Source organism: Numida meleagris, chromosome 4 (assembly GCF_002078875.1).
Source record: "Numida meleagris isolate 19003 breed g44 Domestic line chromosome 4, NumMel1.0, whole genome shotgun sequence".
Taxonomy (NCBI): Eukaryota; Metazoa; Chordata; class Aves; order Galliformes; family Numididae; genus Numida; species Numida meleagris.
The window spans coordinates 53983314-54006204 of record NC_034412.1 but is presented as its reverse complement, the minus strand read 5'-3'; the positions used below and the strand labels follow the sequence as shown (position 1 = coordinate 54006204).

Below are 22891 nucleotides of genomic sequence, written 5' to 3'. Positions count from 1 at the left end.
GTTTTAAAGGCACTTGGAGCTTGCTATCAAATCTGGCTGCATAGCCTGGGTCACTTACATCTAGCTGAGTCTGTGAAGCCCTGAAAATCAGCTTTGGGATAGTCCCATATTTGAAACCCAAGAGATGAATTGTTTACAGTTCAACAGAAGAGATTTTTCTGTATTAAACTGGAAAGAAGAAGCCCACATTTAGACACTAGTCAGGAAGATAAACTCATTGGGATGACAGAAGACAGCATGGCTCCATGTGCTGCATTAAGCAGGTGTTTAGGAGTCAAGTGTACTCATCTCTCTGATGAGAAAACGGTTCTTATTTTCAGTTTGTAATGACACCCCTGTTTATCTAAAGCTTTGCAACAGATCTCTAGGATCTGGCAACAAAATCCCAAAGACTAGATGCTTGGTTATCCTTAATTTATCATTTTTACAGGGAAAAACTAAGTTTAAGCAGAATGGGAACTCACGAAATACAACCAGCTGTGAATCAGGAACAAACAAATCCTTCCCCTCACCTCTCGCAGTGGAACATTACTGGTGATAACAGGACTCAAGGCACTCCCCCTGTACATAACAGTGCTTGACATCCACCTGACAATTATCAGCAGGACAGCAGCACAAGTTCTGCTGCAGGATCTAGCTCCTTTGACTGAACACAAGCCATTTTACCCACTTTGGAGTCTTCAAAGCCAAAGTACAAGTCATTACACAAGCAGAAAAGCTTCTGAAGCCTGGTTTCAGAATACTTTCATTCAATATGTCTCTCCTGCATATGGGTTCCCCAACGTACAATTATATAGTTGAGTTCAATTTTCAGCCTTTGCATTTAATGAAAGGGAACCCACTGATATGGATATGAACCATTTAGTTGATTATGTATTTTTAAAAAAATTTGTGAAAATGCAGCACAATCCTGATTTCTCATCCCAAAATTATGCTGAAAACAGTTAAGAAGTTCAAATATTACCAAGGTGGAAAACTGAAAGCAAAAAAAAATTAAGCCAGAAACAAGGCCACACAAAGTAAGTCAGAGAAGCTCATTAGTATGAGAAAGTAAATACGTATACACACTTACACTGACCATGAGAAAGGTCTAAATCCTCACTACAGTTGATGTGCTTTCCCTGCCCAAGCATTGCCTCTCTGCCTTAGCAATGCACATGTTCAAGTCTGCATATTCCTACTGTGCGTCCCATAGTTGCTGTACACGGTACTGAGTCACAGAGGCTCCTAGTAGGATCAGTTATGATATGGAATGAAATTGCAAGAAATCAATGCTGAAACTTTGAAGTGAGGCTCTTTTCTCTCTCTCCTTGCTACTGGAAGTCTTCTCACCATCCTAATCTTCAAGGAAGAATCTGTTTTCTCAGCTACTGTCTCAAAATACAGTTTCCTTTTTACCAAGGAAAAAAAACACTGGGACTACAATAAGAGCACACCATTTTTGCACTCTGTGGGAAAAATGTGCTGATAGGCTCTTGGAATCAGCCATACTTGTAACAGCTCTACAGGTGGGAGAACGGCACAGCCACCCCCATCTCACAGGAGCCCAACACAGACTCAGGAAATTTAAGTGAATCAAAAGAAATTTAATTTTTGGACTGTCTACATTTTGAGACACTTTAAGGCCGTGTTAGCTTAGATTTTGTATTAATTTCTGGTACTTTTAAAGGCTTACTGTCTTTGCCAAGCAGACTTCCCATATCAAGGGAATTTAAATGATATGGTAGCCATTTAGGTACAAAACATATATTGTCACAGCACAAAGGACATTCAAAAAGTTGAAACTGGATGAACTACTCAGGGAAAAGACAGCTTGGGGAAAGCTATTTCAAGTATCACTGCCAAGTTTAAGTAATATAGTAATGGTATGAGGCTGGACACATAAAACACCATCTGGACAACCGAAATATACACAGAGGAGGCATGGGGACAAATATCTGAATGTTAGAAAGTAAAAATGTGAAGAATTTACACTTCGTGGATACCTTCATGTCAGAAGCAGGAATTATTCAGGAGGAGGGAAGTCTGATTCGCTAAGACACACCATACACACACCTCTCCTATGGCTAAGTTCATCCTGCAGGTCACTCTGATATTTTAGCCACAATTCTGTAATGGATTTAACATGTTTAACTTAAAACATAGGCTTTGTGGTTTTAAATTCTTAAACTCACACATGAAGCAGCTAAATGCTTTTCCTTACTTCACATACGTTTCTGCCTGTCTCTCTCATCACTTGTAAGAAATCATACATTTTCTTCATTGCTTTATACTGCTATATACATAGTCACACACACAGTGAAAGTTAGCACTGCAACAGATGGTGCAACATTGTTCTTACATTATTAAATCAGGAAATGAATAATTAATGTTGATTAAAAACATGACAAATTACTTACAACTCAGTTATCTGTCCCAAACTTATCAGAAGGTGGCAGTATTTCAAAACATTATGTTTTTGGATTTACCAGAGGGGCATTTATTTGTTAATTTACTACTTGTTAATAATGCATTTTACTGTTCCTAATCTTTAAAGGTCAGGAGCTGTAACTCATAGCGGTTGAGGTGAAGAGGAAACAGTAACCCACGTTATGCTGCAGTTCTGTAGTGCCTGCTGAATCCATTAGTATGGGGAAATATGAAGGGCTACATTTGCATCACTACTACTTCTATTTGCTGTAAAATACTTGCTACTTTCTTTAATAGAAATGGCCATGTGAATAAGATAGGAATTTGCAAGGTGTCCACAGCTTATTCTTGTGTCAAAAGCAGTCTCTGAATTCAACGTTGTTACCAGGCATATTATGCCTGATTCTTACCCTGTACCTTCTACAGATTCATACATTATATCCTCTTACAGATTTCAAACTGTCATCCTTTGTTTTATCAACAGTTACACACACTCCGCACTGCTCTTCCTGAAACCAAAAATATCCTATCTTGTGTCTGAGCTGCCACTGCTTTGCCTTCTACCTATGTAAAACAGAAAGCATATTATAGCAGCCAGAACCCCTTAGCACCTATTGCTTTATCTATGCATTCACACTTGGTGGTGTCAATGGTTTATGGGCATTCGGCCCGGTTCCATGACGAAGGGGACGGTGGATCCACGGGCCCACGCCCCGGGAAAAGGGAAAAGGGAAAAAGGGTAAGGAGATGGCCCTGAGAGCAAAGAACAGCGGCAACAATCTGAGGAGAAACAGACTAATTTACTAAATAAGATATCGGAATGCAAAACAACAGACTATAATACAATATAATTACAATTTAAGCTGATAAATCCAATACAGAGAGAGAGAACGTCCCAAAATCAAGGTAGGCCTTACTCTACTACCGACGATAAGACGGCTGGAGAGCGAGGTGCTGCCAAGATGAGAGACGGCGGAAAAGGGACGAGGTCTCGTGATCTGCAAATTTTAATACTGCGAGCTTTTATCTTTTCCCTCCGGCTGGAAAATGGTAACAGAGGAGAAAAGCACTGTGGGGTATGTAGTAGTCCTTCTCTTCTGAGAACCAGGTACATTCACTACATGATGTTATGATGTGGAGTACCAATAACCGAAAATCATAAAACCATGACAGGTGGAAAGACATTTACTGAAGAACTTCATAGGAAACATACCTGTAGCTTAAAGGTCTGTTTTAAAACCTCCGGATCAACCAGGAGCCAGGGTACATGGGAAAACCATTACAGTCAATGTGTGGGACCACAGTCTAGTGTTCTCATGTGCGTGACTCCATGGTGAAGCCATCTCTGACTGAATTTAAAAAAACAGAGAGAAAACAAAGTCTGTCTTTAATTTGCAGGAAAATGAGCAAAGGTTGCTGTAAAATAGCAATTTTAGAGATTTCTTCCACTGAACACCTCTGTTTAATTTTAACGTAATTTGCTCCAATGAGTCTAGAAATGTGCTCCAGTGTACAGAAGAGACAGTAGAAGACAAAGACCAAAACATGTTTGCTTGGACTAATACACCTTCACCTCTCCTGTTTTTCCACCTAGCTATAGGAATTATACAAAAAAAAAAAAAAAAGCCTGTTTTCTTGGTGATTTGATCAGCTCATTTGTTTTGTCACCTGTGTCAACATATTTAAGGAAATTATTAAACATCATAAAAATCACCCATGAAACAAAAACACAGTGAAAAGATCTGAAATAATGACTTGAGCAAGCTGAAATAAGCATGGGGAAAACTGCAATATTCCCACAACAGCCTTAAATTGCTGTAAAATTCCAAAGTATTTATAGAGGTATTTATTTGGATTTACAAAAAGCGTTTAAAATCATTAAACATATTTTTCTAGGAGTCTTTACCGTTATTCTAGAAAGTGCAGCAAATACGAGGGCTGCTCTGAATGTAACGCAGAAAATGATTTTAGATCTTCAAGCAGGATGACAAGAAGAATGCCTCTACGTTAATTGGTAGGTAATGGGAAACTGCATCTTAAGAGACTGAATGACAGTGTCTGAGGTGAGGATTCGTCCCAAGAGGATCAGTACAGATACATGAAATGTAGCAAAAAAAATCAGCCTCATCACAGGCTGTGCTCAAGGCTGCTCCTCATTAGGACTACTGATTCCTACTTCCTCCAAAAGGCTGGCCTAAACTCAACACATAAAAGGGAACTGAGACCATAAAAATGAAAAATTTGATTAGAAAGCTTTTCCTTCCATGGCCTGTGTTCAGGATAAGCATTTCTTATTCAGTAATGACATTATAAACGCACGCATATTTGCAACATCACCAATGCATGACACTCCTGCACAGGGAATTGCAGCATTGTGGCAGAGGAAGGAACAGCTTGGAATATTTTAATTCAATTAAATTGATAAGCTTGTCCCCTGAGACTTTGAATCCTGGAAGGTTTTCTGAGTTTTTACAATGTAATCGTTCCTGTTTAACTACTGTCCCTTTGCTGAGATCTCTACAAATAGAGAAAAAGCATTTGGTCTACAGCCTGAAGAAAAAAAAAAAACAATAAAAGAGTATAAGGGTAAATAGCAGGGAAAATTCCTACAAATATGGATTCTCAGCTTCCCTTGAATACCACTGATCAAACTGACTTTTCACTATTTTGTGCTTACCTGGGAAAATAATTTATGGTACCGGATACTGAATATAGGTTAAATTCTACTCACATTAAATCAATGCAAAACAGAGATACAGGCTGGATATTCTTGTTCTCTACAGCAACACAACTAAGGGGGAGTTTCATTCACACTTATTTTGATAAGGAAAAATAAAGCAGGGAGGCACAGAATTACAACACCATGATTTACATCCCCAAATACCAGAAATTTCTGGCTTTTATGGTTTTTTTTGTGTTGGTTTTTTTGTGCTTTATTTTTGGCTTCAGAGCAATTAAGACTGACAGCTGTCTATAAAAAACAAACTAACAAACCAGAAAAATCCTACTACACCACTATTTCCTGCTAAAAAATTGATATAGTCACTGCCACACAATCATTTTTTGTCAAAAAGCAACACACTCTAAACATTTTACAGAGGTCTACACTGCCTTGGTTTGCCCCTGTGGTGAGACATGAAGTGAAACAGCAATGCAGGAGCATTACCACAGACACACTATCTTCTCTTACAAAAGCCTGGCTATTTTACAGGACCTCCATATTGGTGGGCTGCTTTTCATTACAACAGGAGGGCTAATTTTGGGTATCATATGCAGCTGAAAAATTGTGAGTAAACTGTCATTACTTGCAGCAGGAACTCAAAGGGCTTTGACTTGCAGAAGGGAAGATCATAGGCCAACAAGAAATTCTTTTCTATTTAGGTGGACTGGAGAGAAAATGAGGGTTCATGCCCTCAAATTGCAGCAATCCTTTGTTCTGTTATCTACTTATAAAATGGAGGGAGAGTCAAATACATTTCATTTGTACTCAGAGAGGATAGTTACCCCCATGTTCAGTAATACCAGACAAAGCCCTATTGAATTGGTTAGGACAAAAGCATGCGGTTTGTGTTAAGCATGGGTTCTTAGAATGCCATCTAGTTTCTGAGGCACAAGTTTTACAAGTACTTAAGCATCACTTTGCTGCAGTGTTTAACTGATTCAGGAACTCAATTTTTACTTTTACAAGGAAGTTAGGCACACAAAAGTCCAAGTTCTGTCTGCCTCTGGCATTGCTTCAGGGCTTTATATACAGCCAAGGGTTGACAGCAGCTCCTTGCTTTTTCCCATCTGCAAAATCAGCCATCGGGAAACCCCAGGACTCTATAGACACTTCTCTAGGCACCCAAATTCTTTAGAACCTGGCACAAGGTTTTAGACTAAGGAACACAAAACTCATTAATGTGTTAATGAGATGCTAGTAGCCAGTTGTACTCTTCTGCAAGTCCTACGGGCCTCCTAGTCGTACCAGAAACCCGGCTCCGGCCCAGGAAGGAGTTTAAGTCCTCTCCACACAGCAGTTTACGCTAGAGTGATTTTTCTTCATATTTGTTTCCAATACACTTAGCTTTCAGAGAGGGATAGATTTGCACTGGCATGATGCAGATGGGAAGAAAACAGCCTTCCCGTGGCTTTGCCAGGCAAGGCACTGCTGCAGTGTGTCTACGCTGATACTAAATGCTTTGATTTTCCCTGTAAATAACAGTGCTTGAGAAAAGAGCAAGGTGAAGTCTCTCATTCCACTGACAAAAGGAATTTGGGAGCACAAGGTGTCTTACCAGGAGGCTCTGCTTTTTGCCACCACGCCCCCACCTTCTGTTTTCCTGGTGATAGAGGCTGGATATTAGTTTTCAAATGGGTTATATTTTGTCTGCAGCAATTTCTGTAATTATTCTCTGCCATTGTTCTGACTCTTACAGGCAAATTAGGGATATTCAAAGGCAATTTTCATGATTGTTTGCTGTCAGGGGCATATGAATGGCTGTTCTATTTTACTATGAAGTTTCATTAAAGAAATAACAAGTGTAGCACAACAGCTGTAAACAGCCAGGTAAGACTGGTTCATTTAGGGACAGATCCTGCTGGGTGCTTAGGTCAGCATGCAGGAGACCCAGCAGGACACTTTCCTGACAGACACAATTACAGCTTCTGTGTTTAAGAAAGGGCAACATTGCTCTTCCCAGCTGTGCTCCACCAGTCCCAAAAGGGGGTTGAGCCATGACTCCAACCCTGGTAGAAAGTGGGCTTGGTGCTTTGAAGGAGGCCCTACTCTTCTCTATAAGCCCAGGGCTGAAACACAGGAATTTCCATCTGCACATGAGAAAAAAAATTCTTCACTATGAGGGTGACTGAGGACTGTTGTGTATTCAAAAGTTCTCAATCTGCAGCATCTTGTTACAGCAGTTTGAAGACTAGAGCAAACCTATTGAGGCCCACCTTCCCTCAGTACAGCAGGAGCTATGCTACGCCTCTGCCCTGTACTCTACATGTTAGCTGCGCCTACAAATTGCTCACCTGTGGATGATTTCAGTACCATCTGCTCTCTAGAATGTTTTCTCTCTAGCAGAAAGGAGCCAGGATGTGAGTATGCTTCTCTACGGCCCTCATTAAGCATGTGTTTCACAGCCTACCTGGAAATCTGTGCTGGGAGACTCTCACATCCTTCCCTCTCTCAGTGCTTGCACAGCAGGCAGAGAGAAGCTGCAGGCCACAGCAAAGGCCACTCTGATTAAACAGCACTCTGACCTTCTGACATACCATGTGGGAAATAACATTCATGATGTGAGCTAAGAACAGCAGAAAAACTACACTTTTGGAAAAAATCCAAAGTCAAGGTCTCTAAAAGGACTCAATTTCTCCTGCTCAAAATACGCAAATGTTTCACTAAGTGGCATCCATCAGTGGCAGAGGATCAGGAGCACAGGCCAAATTGTTTCAAGCTCAATCGGCATGGAGGAAAGTGAATGTATAAGGCAAATCTAAACTAATAACTTCTAAATGATCCCACACCTCTGAGGTTTTTAATATGTAACAAAAATGTCTGATTCTCACCTCCATCAGCATGCAGATACTCCTCTCCTAGACCACTGTAAAGACAAGTCAGGAATAAAAGTTGGCAAAACTAATGCTTTTCGCCTGTTCTGTTATAAGGAAGTGACACTTAGGTAAGCAGGGGTATGTGTATGCCTTTTGCCTTTAATTCACCTGCAGCTTTTTAAACCTCTGATCAACAGCAATCAAATCCAACCAAGTGGGAGAAGCCTCAAAGACAACCTAAGCTACACAAAAACAAATGGAACTCAGTACAGCCAGCACTGTGCTAGTATTTTAATGGACAGCAGAGGTTCAACAGCATCAAGTGTCTTTACAAATGTTTCCTCTCTGAGCTTGCAATTAGCCACAAGGCGGAGACCTGCAGGATACTACAATTCCATTACTTACTGAATGTTTTACTACCTGGTTTATTAATATCGATGAGGAAAGAGAGTAAGGGAAGTTTGAACAAATTTTTGTAACCTGAACAACAATTCACACCTGGAATCTCCCTTGCTTATCACTTGTGCATCACTGATTTCACGCAACCCACCTCTACTACTGGAAGAAGTAAACCCTTTCTCCATCTTCTGAATCACATTACAAGTAGATCAGAGGTACCACTCATGTATCTATCAAACCCTTTGCTCGTAAGGTGCTTTGAAGACCACCTACTTCATAGCCACAGCTTAGCAACTCATTTCATGTAAGAGCTTCTTTTCAGGGATGAATGCTCATTCTTTCTAAAAATGAATTTCTAAAACAAACAAACAAAAAAACACACACAAGCAAAAACCCTAACTCTGACAGAAGGGGAGAAGGGGATAACAAACTCTCTTCCAAGTGCTCATCCAAGGCAACTTCAGCCTGGTTCTGGAGACATTAATTTACTTTCAGCACGGAATTTCATGGGAATGTGAACTTATAAGTTCTTCTCACAGTACAACCATAGATTCAAACTACATAAGCACTTTCATATTTTTTTTTAAAATAACTTTTACTTCAGTTTACAGAATCCTCTTTTCCTTGCTGCCTCTGCAACATCCAACTATGCCCATCTTGGTCTGATAAACTTATTCAGCCTCACCTTCTCCTGAACTCTCCAGGGCTAAAAAACTGCCTACTAAGAGTATGCTTTTCATCCTTTGGGAGTAAAAGCAGCAGTTTTGTTCAGAAAATGCCTATATATGTGTTCACTCAAAATATATATAGGTTATTGATGTCCCCTACAAAAATGCAGTACATTCGTAATAAAAGAAAAACTGAACATATCAATCTGGAAACTGGCCACGGGACTCATGAATTTTAGTTGTGTGAGTCTACATCATTCCAGGTCAACAACTTTAAGATGTTTCTTGCCACAGAAAAATACTTTACAAGTCCTTTTTCTTTCCTTGGACCTCTCTGTTTCTGCTGCCCTATGCTCTCTCTGCTTGCTGGCAGCCTCTCACAGTAGACCATGCTCCCCAGCTAGAGATCTCTCTCCCCTCTGTCCTGGTGGTCTCATCTCTGCCAGACAGCAGCCAGGACAGGGCAGAGAAGGTACGTCCTTCTCAGATGTGTAACAGTGGGTAATACAGCTCACTGCATCCTCTCTCTGTCACTCAACCATGAGAAAAGATGGCTGCTCAAGAACGAAAGGGATACTTAATCTCTTCTACTAGATAACATCAAGCCCAGTCCTCTCCTCAGCCAAGATCTACACAACCATGACTTCATTCCCATTTCTCTGTTCTATAAAAAGACTGTTTTCCATTTATTCAGGTTTTTTTCTTCTAAATCTAGATTTAACCAAGGTGTGAGAGAAAACACAAGGCAAAACAAATCAGTAGAACTATCCAGATTCTAAGTGGCCCCTGCACACCTTTGCTTTACTCATTCTCCGGCAAACCAAATTTACAAATTTATGTGAAGGCAGAAAAATAATAAATGCTTTCTAGAGCCATTATTGGAAATCTCTGATGATAAACAACTCCCATTAGCAAAACAAACAACCAAAACAAAAAAAAAAAAAAAAGAGTTTTAACACTGTAGCCTTCTGAATTGGTTGTCCTTAGTCAACAGAAGGTTATTTTACAATAATTTAAGAGAAGGTTACTGTCTTGGTTGCTGAAGAGCCATAAATAGTGGTACACTGTCAGAGAAAGTAGGGCTGAGCAGCTGAAGAGAAATCATGCTTGTAAGCAGCCTGGGTGTAACTTTCTTTATTGCAAATGACAATTCTGCACATTAAGAATGATTTTAAGTAAAACGCGTTTGCCATCTCAATATACAACATCTGAATATTTAAGCAAAATTGTGTTTTCAATACAGAGCTTTATTTAGCAGCCAGCTTCTAGTCTAAAAGATCCAAAGTTGCTCTATGTAACAGAATTTACCTGCTGGAAAAGATGAAGCCACGAAACAAGGACAACTACTAAAAGTAGACAGAAGACTAAGGGAAGATATAATGACAGTAATCAAACACATAAAGAGCTACAGAAAAAAGAAAGCAAGCAATCTGTTCACCACTTTCAGGGTGGACAGGGAAAAAAAAAGGCTTAAGCTGCAACAAGAAATGCTCGCATTTCAAAGGCAAGAAAACCTTGTTAGCAACAAAGCACTGGACTACATTACAAGAGAAAGCTGCAGTCTCACTCACATTCAGAACGGCTATCGGACTCTTTCTTAAGAGCATCTGAGGCATATACGAATCTACCTAGAAAAGGGACAGAATGGACTATACAGGCCCCTTCCCTTACTTTTAGCAATTCTTTCATGTCCACTTTTCCAAAGCCCAGTAACTGGCTGCAAGAGGAGAAATCCCCAATCCTACACCCAAGGCTCCTCTATTTCCTAAGGAAAGTTACGGGTGAGGATCCTTGAGAAGACAACTTTTCCTTAGCTCAACAGTTTTCCTTATTTTGTTCTTTCAGTTACTAGCATTACTGGATGACTGCCTATGGAAGAGAGGAGCTAATGGTATCTACAGCTAGTGGGAAAGGGTGATAACACCTCTGCAGACCTTTTGTTTTCAATAAGAGATAGTCAATGAGACTGTCAGAGTACATCTTGGTAGGACATACACCAGGGACTTTTAGACTTTGGAGCTACCAAACTGAAAAAAAGCACCACTGCTGAGATACATCCTCAAATCTACTGTGTGAGGCAGATTAAAAGATGAGAGAAAGAGGTTATCTTTAACACAAACCACATGTTTTTGTCCAAGCCAATTCAAAAGATCTTTTCCAGTACAACTAAGAATGGGAGTAACTCTTATCTCTGAATATGAAAGGAACATTGCAAAAACACAAGCTGCAATCCTCCTTTCAGTAAGAGCCCTAGACATTGAATAGAATGCACCATGCCAGCTGAGGACCTTCCCCTCCCTTTTCACACACCCTATGAAAAGGTGTGGGCTTAAAATGAAAACTCCGCATAAAAATAATTTAAAAAGAGCAACAACACATTCAGGACTGTGCAAGTAATTTAGAGGCCTACTCTTGATGGGAAATGAGGCAAGCACTGCGAGATGCCACTTCTAAAACAGATTTAAGGTTCTGGTGGCATAGACACCCTTGCAAATCACATTTCATGTTTAAGCAAAAATAAGAGCATATAATCCACCTTTTATAAGGAAATTTAATGTCTCCTTTTATGGTCATGTTTTCTATTAGGTTGCCATTCATATATTATTTCATGAAGAGCTGATGAAGAGTTAATTTGCATGTTAATACACAGTTAATCAATTATTATGGAGTCCAGTCATTGCACAGGTTGTGTGTAAGCTTGGCTTGCAGCCATCTGCAACACCTTCAACTGATGAGCAAATAACCTCTATAATACACACCAGCCACTACTGGAGCCATCTATGCCTTCAATCTATCATTTATTACCTTTTCTAAACTATAGATGGATCCTTAATATAAAGAATGACCATTTTATGTTTGCTTGCCTGAATATATACGAGCACTCAGCCACATCATTAAAATAATTTCACTACTAAGCCATACCTAATATTCCAAAGAGACAGAGCAGAATTTAAATTAGGGAGAAAAGAGACTGCGATTCCTTACAAAAAGGTCTTGAATGTGACAGGAAAGAAGAAATTTGAACAGGATTTGCACAAAATAACAAGCCCATAAAAATGTGAACTTTACTATAAAGTTTTCAGAGCTTTGACTAAATTTCAGTTCAGTTTTAGTTTTTGCTAAATTTAATTATGGGAGCAAAAATAATGAAATACCACCAGTGAAATACTGATAAATAGAGAAATACTTTAAGTATAAATACTTGTGAATACAGAAATACTTTGAAGTAAAGGTCAGGTTTCCGTTCCACAACAACAGGCTTGCTACAATCATACACTGGTCCCTATCAATGGGAAAAGGAAATAATGGCAACTGTAGCAAAAGGTAAAGGTTATGTTAACAACCCTAACTACTTGCACATATCTATTAACTTTATAAAACAGCCCTAGAATCATGGAATAAGAAAAGTTAAAAAAATTAAAAGCCTCTGCTTTCCAGAAAAGTATATTTTTCATTCTGTAATTATAAATGGCTGAGAGGCTGGTGCAAATGCAACAATTTTGGGTTCTTTGATCATGGGGCGGTTTACTCAGCACCAGGCCTGAGGTCTACTGATGGGTCTGTCTTGTCTCAAAGAGGGAAACGGATCCTTGCCCAGGAGCTGGCAGGGCTTATAGAGAGGGCTTTAAACTAGAGAGGAAGGGGGAAGGGGATAAAACCAGCCCTGCAAGAGGTGTGCCTAGGGGAGCATCAGGATTACAGGTGAGGCGAGGGGCTCAGCTGAAGTGCGTCTACATCAATGCCCGCAGCACGAGCAACAAACAGGAGGAGCTGGAAGCCATTGTGCGGCAGGCAAACTATGACTTAGTTGCCATTACAGAAACATGGTGGGATTGCGCCCATAACTGGAGTGCTGCAACGGATGGCTACAAGCTCTTCAGAAAGGATAGGCAAGGAAGGAGGGGTGGTGGCATGGCTCTCTATGTTAGAGAGTGTTTTGACGTTATCGAGCTTGCAACTGGGGAAAATAATGTTAAATCTCTACGGGTAAGGATCAAAGGAAAGGCTGACAAGGCAGACATCCTGGTGGGGGTCCGTTATAGGCCACCTAACCAGGATGAAGAGACAGATGAGGTGTTCTATGAACAGCTGGCTGAAGTTGCGCGATCACCAGCCCTTGTCCTCATGGGGGACTTCAACTTCCCCAATATACACTGGGAATACAGCACAACGCAGAAGAGGCAGTCTAGAACGTTTCTAGAGTGTATGGAAGATAACTTTCTTCTGCAGCTGGTGAGAGAACCTATCAGGGGAGGTGCCCTGCTAGACCTGCTATTTACAAACAGGGAAGGTCTGGTGGGGGATGTGGAAGTTGGGGGCTGTCTTGGACACAGCAACCATGAAATGGTAGAGTTCTCAATTCTTGGTGGAACCAGGAGAGGGGACAGCAAAACGGTGACCTTGGACTTTCGGAGGGCAGACTTCAAATTGTTCAGGAGACTGGCAGGGAGGGTCCCTTGGGATTTGGTCTTGGAGGGTAAAGGGGTCCAGGAAGGCTGGTTGCTCCTCAAAAAGGAAGTCCCGAAGGTGCAGGAACAGGCTGTCCCCCTGAGCCGCAAGATGAGCTGGCGGGGAAGGAGACTAGCGTGGATGAACAGGGAGCTTTTCCTGAGGCTCCAAGAGAAAAAGAGAATCTACCTCCTGTGGAAGAAGGGACAGGTAACTCAGGGAGAGTACAAAGAGGTTATCAGGATGTGCAGGGAGAAAATTAGAAAGGCAAAGGCCCAGCTCGAATTAAGCTTGGCTGCTGGGATTAAAGGGAACAAGAAACTCTTTTACAAATATAATAACAGTAAGAGGAGGACCAAGGAGAATCTCCATTCTTTACTGGACGCGGCTGGGAATGTGGCCACTGAGGACAATGAAAAGGCTGAGGTTCTCAATGCTTTCTTTATGTCTGTCTTTAAAAGTCAGACCAGTTATCCTCAGAGCGCTCTACTCTCTGACCTGGAAGTCTCGGATGGGGAGTGGAATAAGCCTCCCACGGTTCAGGAGGAAATGGTCAGAGACCTACTACTCTGCCTGGACTGCCACAAGTCCATGGGGCCGGACGAGATCTATCCAAGAGTACTGAGGGAGCTGGCAGAGGAGATAGCCAAGCTGCTTTCCATCATCTATCAGCGCTCCTGGTCAACTGGAGAGGTCCCAGAAGACTGGAGACTTGCCAATGTGACTCCCATCTACAAGAAGGGTTGTAAGGAGGATCCAGGGAACTACAGGCCTGTCAGCCTGACCTCGGTGCCAGGGAAGGTTATGGAACAGATTGTCCTGAGGGAGATCATGCGGCATTTGCAGGACAACCGGGGGATCAAGCCCAGCCAGCATGGGTTTGTGAAGGGCAGGTCCTGCTTGACCAACCTGATCTCCTTCTATGATCGAGTGATCCGTCTGGTGGATGAGGGAAAGGCTGTTGATGTGGTCTACCTAGACTTCAGCAAAGCCTTTGACACTGTCTCCCACGGTATCATCCTGGAGAAGCTGGCAGCCCGTGGCTTGGACAGGTACGCTCTTTGCTGAGTAAGGAGCTGGCTGGAGGGCTGGGCACAGAGACTGGTGGTGCGTCATGGTTTTGTGATTTTCGGTTATTGGTATTCCACATCATAACATCATGTAGTGGATATACCCGGTTCTCACAAGAGAAGGTCTACTACAGTCCCCACAGTACTTTTCTCCTCTGTTACCATTTCTAGCCAGAGGGAAAAGATAAAAGCTCGCAGTATAAAAACTTGCAGATCACGAGACCTCATCCCTTTTTCCGCCTGTCTCTCGTCTTGGCAGCACCTCGCTCCCCAGCCATCTTATCGTCGGTAGTAGAGTAAGGCCTACCTTGATTTTGGGACGTTCTCTCTCTCTGTATTGGATTTATCAGCTTAAATTGTAATTATATTGTATTATAGTCTGTTGTTTTGCATTCCGATATCTTATTTAGTAAATTAGTTTGTTTCTCCTCAGATTGTTGCCGCTGTCCTTTGCTCTCAGGGCCATCTCCTTACCCTTTTTCACTTTTCCCTTTTCCCGGGGCGTGGGCCCATGGATCCCCCGTCCCCTTTGTCACGGAACCCGGCCAAACGCCTGTAAACCGTTGACATGGTGAATGCATAGTTAAAGCCAGCTGGCAACCAGTCACGAGTGGTGTTCCCAAGGGGTCGGTGCTGGGGCCTGTTCTCATCAATATCTTTATTGATGAACTGGATGAGGGCATTGAGAACACCCTCAGTAAGTTTGCAGACAACACCAAGCTAGCAGGAAGTGTCGATCTGCCTGGGGGTAGCAAGGCCCCACAGAGAGATCTGGACAGGCTGGATCTTTGGGCTGAAGCCAATAGGATGAGGTTTGACAAGACCAAGTGCCACATCCTGCACTTTAGCCACAACAACCCTAGGCAATGCTACAGGCTTGGGGCAGAGTAGCTGGAAGACTGTGTAGAGGAAATGGATCTGGGGGTGTTGGTCGATGCTCAGCTGAGCATAAGTCAGCAGTGTGTTCAGGTGGCCAAGAAGGCCAATGGCATCCTGGCTTGGATCAGAAATAGTGGTGCCAGTAGGAGTAGGGAAGTCATTCTCCCACTGTGCTCAGCACTGGCGAGGCCGCATCTCGAGTACTGTGTCCAGTTCTGGGCCCCTCACTGCAAAAAAGACATTGAGGCCCTGGAGCGTGTTCCAAGGAGAGCGACGAGGCTGGTGAGGGGTCTGGAGCACAGGCCTTATGAGGAGCAGCTGAGGGAGCTGGGATTGTTCAGACTGGAGAAGAGGAGGCTCAGGGGAGACCTCATCGCTCTCTATAACTACCTGAAGGGAGGTTGTAGTGAGCTGGAGGTCAGACTCTTCTCTCTCATAACTAGTGACAGGATGAGGGGGAATGGGTTCAAGTTGCGCCAGGGGAGATTTAGGCTGGACATTAGGAAATACTACTTTTCTGAAAGAGTGGTCAGGCGCTGGAATGGGCTGCCCAGGGAGGTGGTTGAGTCACCCTCCCTGGAGGTGTTCAAGAAACATTTAGATACAATGTTGAGAGACATGGTTTAGTGGGGTTACTGGTGGTAGGTGGATGGTTGGACTGGATGATCTTGTAGGTCTTTTCCAACCTAGCTAATTCTATGATTCTATGATTCTAAGAGAAATACAACTCAATGACTCAAAGGGAAATAAAAAGAATATTAAATGTTCCCATGCTTTAAAAGTTAAGATTTTCTAAAAACAATTTGCACAACTGCGTTTGGGTAAGAAGGCTTACCAGTCACAGGGACTCAAAAACAAGGGAAGGTACTACTGCTCAGAGAAGCAAAGAACTTGTTGTTGTTGTTGTTTTTTTACCTGCACCCACTGCCCCAGTCCCCCATCAACACAAACTACTTCACTGCATATGGAATGTTGCTTCTTGTCCACAGGATCCCGACCCTATTGTATTACAGACTTAAATTTAGCTTTATACTAGATAACATTCCCAATAGCGATGTGGAAAACTGAGAGCTTGCCTATATGTCTTTAGAACTTCCACTTTTTATCACTGCATTCTCTTCTCAGGACACCATTGAACTCTTGCTGCTTATCACAAGGACTTGATTTCTGCTCTGATGTGATTCTGGCACCTACAGACAGATTTTCATCTTACCTATATGCTGGCCAATTAAATATCCATGTCAGGTGGCATAATGATGGTGAAAATCCCACTGTTGTCAGAGGGGTGAAGAGTGGATTTTTTTTTTTTTTTTTGCCTGTAACAGTCTCGGTGGGAAACACTCTTCTGGCTATCTAATCTCTCCTGTTCTGTGGCCTCGTGTTGCATCTGGGGAAGTGCGGAGCCTGAAGAAAGACAAGAAGTAATGTTCTGTGAAGGTGTGAGACACAAGCTCTGGGTAGGGAACCCTTTGTGGGGGCTTGCACTCCAAGTACAAGATTTGACAGGCGTTACATAGTCTTTCCACTTTGCCCTTCCATTTACCACCTGCTCTGCACTCACTGATGACAGAATTTGATTCTTTTGCAAAACACAAAGCTGTAAAACTGCAGAAATTAAACCCATGCAATGGGATCCTCTTGCCTTCTTTTTCTCAAAGCTGTCAAAATAATGATGTATTCATGGTATTTTATTTGATGTATGAATTGAAGTATTCTGCGCTATTTATCCGATTTTGAGCCTCTTTTTCTTAGTAGATGGCAACTATAATTTTACAAGGTGGGCACTGAAACTTCTCTTTACATTTGAATGGACAGCTCAAGGTGATAAGGAATATGCAGCAAAGCAAAAGTGTTTTATGCCCAGGTACAGCTTAGCCATTTCGTGTCTTGGCTGATTTAAGGGAGGCAAATCTAAAGTGCAAGAATGTGCAAGGATATGTGCATACAGCCGTGTATATCCAGCAACATTCTCCTCTGGGACACACATATACAATTGCAATTCCACAACTCAGAAGTAGGGAAGTAGCAAATTTGCTCCATTATTATATCACTAGGATAAATGGCTATGCTGCTCAGCTTTACTGCAGTAAAGTTGCTAGCTTATTCAAGGAGGTAGCTTTAGCCTCCCTTCAAGTCATTGAAGGGGAAAAGCAGGAAAGGCTTCAGCAGAATTGGTTCAGATTGACATGTTTAGTATCAAAATGGCTTGGGTTGGAAGAGACCTTAAAGATCATCCAGTTCAACTCCCTGCCATGGAAAGCATTGCCCCCTACCACATCAGGCTGCCCAGAGCTCCATTCAATCTGGCCTTGAGCACCTCCAGTGATGGGGCAGCATCCGCAACTTTTATGGGCAGCCCACACAGGGCCTCATCACACTCTGAATAAAAAAAAATCCTCCTAACATCTAATCGAAATCTGCCCTTTTTCTTTCAAAAGGACCACTGGGTGACACCATTCATGACTGGCCTCCACGCGAGCACAGAGCAGCTGACCATAGTCCTCTACCTACAACTATCCAACCAATTCCTTATCCACCAAATAGTCCAGCCTTCAAATCCATATATCCCCATTTTAGAGATAAGAATGTGGTGCAGGACCATGTCAAAGGCCTTACGCAAGTCCAGGTAGATGACAACAGTTGCCCGCCCTTTGTAAATTCTTACCCTAGATTTCTTCTCCTATTCCAGATGAATCTTTTAACACATCTGCAGAAGATGCAAAGTCATTTCTCTAGATTTCAAACCTCCTGAGCAAATAATTATGTTGATTGAAAATTGGTTATTTCCTTCACCAATTTCCCTTCAATCAGGATAACATCACTGCACAGGTTCCTAATCAGGATTCATTACAGTAAATGCAAAAAGTATTCTGAGATCTTCTTTTGGATTACTTTGCACTATTCTTTAGGATAAGAGTCCTGATTATTTAAAAAAATCAGATCACAAAAGAAAATTATGTAAGAGTTGCTCTGAAATTAATGCCTCCTATTTTATTATGTTGGCCCACAACGTCAGAGGCAGATGTTGGTGATACGGCAGTAGAGGTTGAACCTTCCATCAGTATTCCATTACATGTTGTTGCTGTGTGACAGAGGGCAGCAGAGAGAGTGCTTGACAAACTGGCACCTGACATGGAAGTACATACGAAGCAAAGATGTGTCACTGAATTCCTCCATGCAGAAGAAATGGCACCCACTGACATTCACCAATAGTTTCTGAACACTGCTGGAGACCAAGCAGGGGATGTGAGCACAGTGAGGTGGTGAGTCATGTGTTTCAGCAGCGATGACAGTGACATAAGTCATACCACAGAGTTTAAGGGAACTAAATCCCACTTACAGCATTTTAAAAATGACAGAAACATCCCACGACAGAAATACGATTGTTTATCATAATTAACTACGTTACTTTTGTATTTGTTGAAAGAGAACCCTAATGCATGTCTACAAACACCTTCACGTGTGCCCTCCCTTCAGGGACTTGACACTGGAATTCAATAATAATGAAAAAAAAAACCAAATTAAGTAACACCTAGCTTTAGATATAAGAGAAATAACTGAAATAGCTGTTCAGTTTCTACCTGAATGTACTAATGCTATTTCAAATGTCAATGCTAATGGCTATTTCCTTTTTTAAAAAGATGGAGCAAACATCTTGACATGCTGCTAGAACTCGTAAGCAGCTCCAAGGCATGCCTGCAGCAGCAGGCCAAGTTAATTCCGTGTCTGTCATTAGACCTTGAAAAATTGGATGTCATGTGCTGAAGCAAGTTATGGCCTCTGCAGGCCATTTTACCTCTGGAGATCATGTCTTGCAGCAATGTCAGAAGAGACACACTGGGATTTACTTACAGCCCTCTGCTTGCATGCTTTTCTGCTGTCCTTTTCTACAGCTCCCACTGCAGACTATTTAGTATAAAAACCAGTAGTAAGCATAATTAACCTTGCTGTTTTCAGAGGCTCTATTCTCCAAGTATCACCTCTCACCAAGATCAAAGTTTGGGCATAAAGCTTAGCAGTCTCCCATTTTCCGGTGTTAATATTTCCAAAATGCTTGTTTTATTTTAACTCTTTCATCTCTCTCCAAGACTATCCAAAACCAGACAGCAAGTTTCCCAGGACAGGAATTTGTGAATCCTTTTGGAAAGACACTGTACATAAATGCACATGGAAAATGTATCTTACCTTGAATTAAGATTTCCCTGATATATTAATAATTTTCTTCCAGCTTTTTGAAGTGTGCTGGCTACCTTAAGATTTTTCACACACATGTGTTAATGAAGAGACATTTTAATCGTTTGATACTGTTTTTGTACTGCATATTATTACTGCCTCCTTAGGTTGTTGTTCTTAGTTTTTATTTTGTTTCTCATCCTTAATTAACTTTGCAATCTTTTTTATGAAATTAGTCACTTTCCTATGAAAGTTAATTAGCAAAACAAAACTTCCGAAGTTAGAGACAATCTAAGCAGTAGATCACAGGTATGAAAAAAATCCAGATAAGTACACAAACATTGACAGCAAATTAAAAAAAAGATTAAAGAAAGTATTTACTATCCCCTGGATGGCAGGCATTGTAAATAAAATACCAATAGCAGTAGCGGTCCCTGATTATCACTAAGAAGGCAGCTACTTCTCATTTTATGCATCTTTATCTGTTGATTGGAAGTTAAGGTGAGAGCACAGATGTATGAACATATGGATGTACATCATTGCAGGTATACCAAAGCTAAATCATTTTTGGCATGATACAAATAATACCATTGGAGCTACCCCCTCCCTTAGTTGGCAAGGCGAATTCTGAAAGGCTGAATTTCAGGACTTAGAGAAGAGAAAGCCTGAGACAGAGGATGAAAACTGGGAGAAAAATGAAGACAAAAACAGTTCTCTATCCATATAGAAATGATATAATAATCATGCATTTCCTACTTATGTGAACACCTCCCCAGGAGCAAAGAGTACATATGCTTTCTTTTCTCTTTTCAGCTGGAGGAGCTTGAGACAGATTGAGTACATGAGCCTAGCATTGTCAGAGTCCTTCCAACCAACACAGTCCCAAAGGTCCACAGATTCACAGGGGCTATCATTGCAAGGTTACACTGTTGATTAATAGCGACAATTTAGGCTGATAACCTTACTTCATTGCATTCCTAAGAACTGAGTCATAAGTGTCTTTTCATGTGCTTTTCATCTCTAAGAACCTGAGAAATTTTACCACATTCAGTAACTTAATGGATGATTTGGCTTATAACTACATTCCACAACAGCAGAGCACCCTGGAGATGCACTCACTTGTCATAATATATAAAACTTCTTCCAAATCTATTGTGCGTAGTTTTACACTGTTCACTGCAGACCTTGAAGGAAGAAAAGACTCTCTTCTTGTCTCATTGCTCCCAGGATGATGCTTGAAAGCCAGCAAATGAAATATTGGAAAGGAGTTTCAGAATTCTGTTATGTATTTGTTTTTCTCTAAGAAACAGAGTGGAAAATGGCTTCACAGAAAGTTGTTTCAGAGCAAGATTATGAACACTATTTACACAATACCCCAGGCATTAATATTTGACATTTACAGGTATGCTTGATAGAAGAAAATGAATATTGTACAAGCTATGTGTATATTAATAAAGCATCCCAAGATATGGAATTTCAGAGTGAGACACCTGGGTGGAATACTAGCTCAGACACCAACTCCAGTTGCGGTCAGAAATGTATTCCTGACAACTTGGCTGAACAGATCTGGTGCCTCAGTGTCAGGTACTCAAGCTACTGTCAATCAATCAATCCATAAGCAGGTATGCTTATACAAATATTTGCCATTTCATTTTTAGTGAAATTAGCGGAGATTTTTTTCCTTAGCCACTTGAGTTTTCATCAGTCCTGACATTCTGGTCGCATGATTAGAAATTTTAAAGAGCAAACTTGCAAGAAGGTAATTTTTTTTATACTGAAATAAAAACAACAGTCCTTTCTCACTAATGTTTCCACACATTAGGAACTTGCAAAATGGGAGATGTTAGCTATGTCTTTCTGTGGGTTTATTACTAGAAACATATAGAAATAAAAATTCCCTATCTAGCAGTAGCATAAAGCTTTTGAGTGCCGTTACCAACACAGAAAACCTCCCTCCAAAGGGCCTATGAGTGAACAATATATATATATGAGTGAACAATATATATATATAAAGTTAATATATATTTATATATATAAAGTTATATATATATATAAAGTTAAATCTTTATATAGTAGCAGGAAAGCTGAGTGGCATTTTCATTTCCATACCTATGGAAATACGATGAGACAGACTCAAAACAGTCAATATATTTTCTGAATTTACTTAACTTGAGCATCTCAAGGATGCAAAAATCACACTCTTCTTTAGGATTTATGAGTGTCTCATGAGTCTCGAGTATTAAAGCCCACTCCTTCTGTGAATATTAGCATTTACAGTGCATGACAGTACTGGTTAGAAATAGAGGAATTAACGTTACTCATGTCATCTTCTCTCTTGGACACTGTTCTACTTTAAATGCTCAACTTGCAATCTCCACTTGTCATGTTTTCACTTTCATTCATGTATGGGATGTATGTCTATGTCATGGTTTTATGATTTTCGGTTATTGGTATTCCACATCATAACATCATGTAGTGAATGTACCTAGCTCTCAGAAGAGAAGGACTACTACATTCCCCATGGTACTTTGCTCCTCTGTTACCATTTTCCAGCCGGAAGGAAAAGATAAAAACTTGCAGATCACGAGACCTCATCCCTTTTTCCGCCCGTCTCTCGTCTTGGCAGCACCTCGCTCTCCAGCCGTCTTATCGTTGGTAGTAGAGTAAGGCCTACCTTGATTTTGGGACATCCTCTCTCTCTGTATTGGATTTATCAGCTTAAATTGTAATTATATTGTATTATATTCAGTTGTTTTGCATTCCAATAACTTATTTAGTAAATTAGTTTGTTTCTATATTGTATCATAGTGTGTTGTTTTGCATTCCAATATCTTAATTTAGTAAATTAGTTTGTTTCTCCTCAGATTGTTACCGCTGTTCTTTGCTCTCAGGGCCATCTCCTTACCCTTCTTCCCTTTTCCCCAGGCGTGGGCCCGTGGGTCCCCCGTCCCATTCGTCAAGGAACCAGGCCAAACTCCCGTAAACCGTTGACAGTCTACAAATACATATGCGCAGATATTTTTTAAATACAAATTGAACTCTTCCCCCATTCCCAAATGACGTTACTTCGAATCAAACTGACATAGATATATGCGTTACTCAAGGGCTTGAACCCAGACTCTATTACTCTTCTCCTGACTAATTAAAAACCCAAGATCCAGGAGGAGAGATACAAGTATGAATTAAATAGTACCAGTTTGTCCTGTTGTACATTCAGCTCAATTCTCACCCGGCAAGGTGATGATGGGGTCTCCAAGAAACCTTCTGCCTTCTACAACTCTAAATGTGGTACGTCTTGTGGCTTTCAGC

General features: G+C 41.1%; 1 long non-coding RNA gene across 1 annotated transcript in view; it reads right to left on the bottom strand.

The window, feature by feature from the left end:
• The window catches only part of LOC110398602, an 82323-nt gene that overhangs the window by 2305 nt on the left and 57127 nt on the right, over positions 1-22891 (bottom strand). Inside the window, exons 2-3 of the long non-coding RNA XR_002438492.1 lie at positions 16623-16813; positions 3623-3758 (exon numbers count right to left, since the gene is read on the bottom strand). This is a non-coding gene — a long non-coding RNA (uncharacterized LOC110398602). The remainder of the gene's footprint in view (positions 1-3622; positions 3759-16622; positions 16814-22891) is intronic.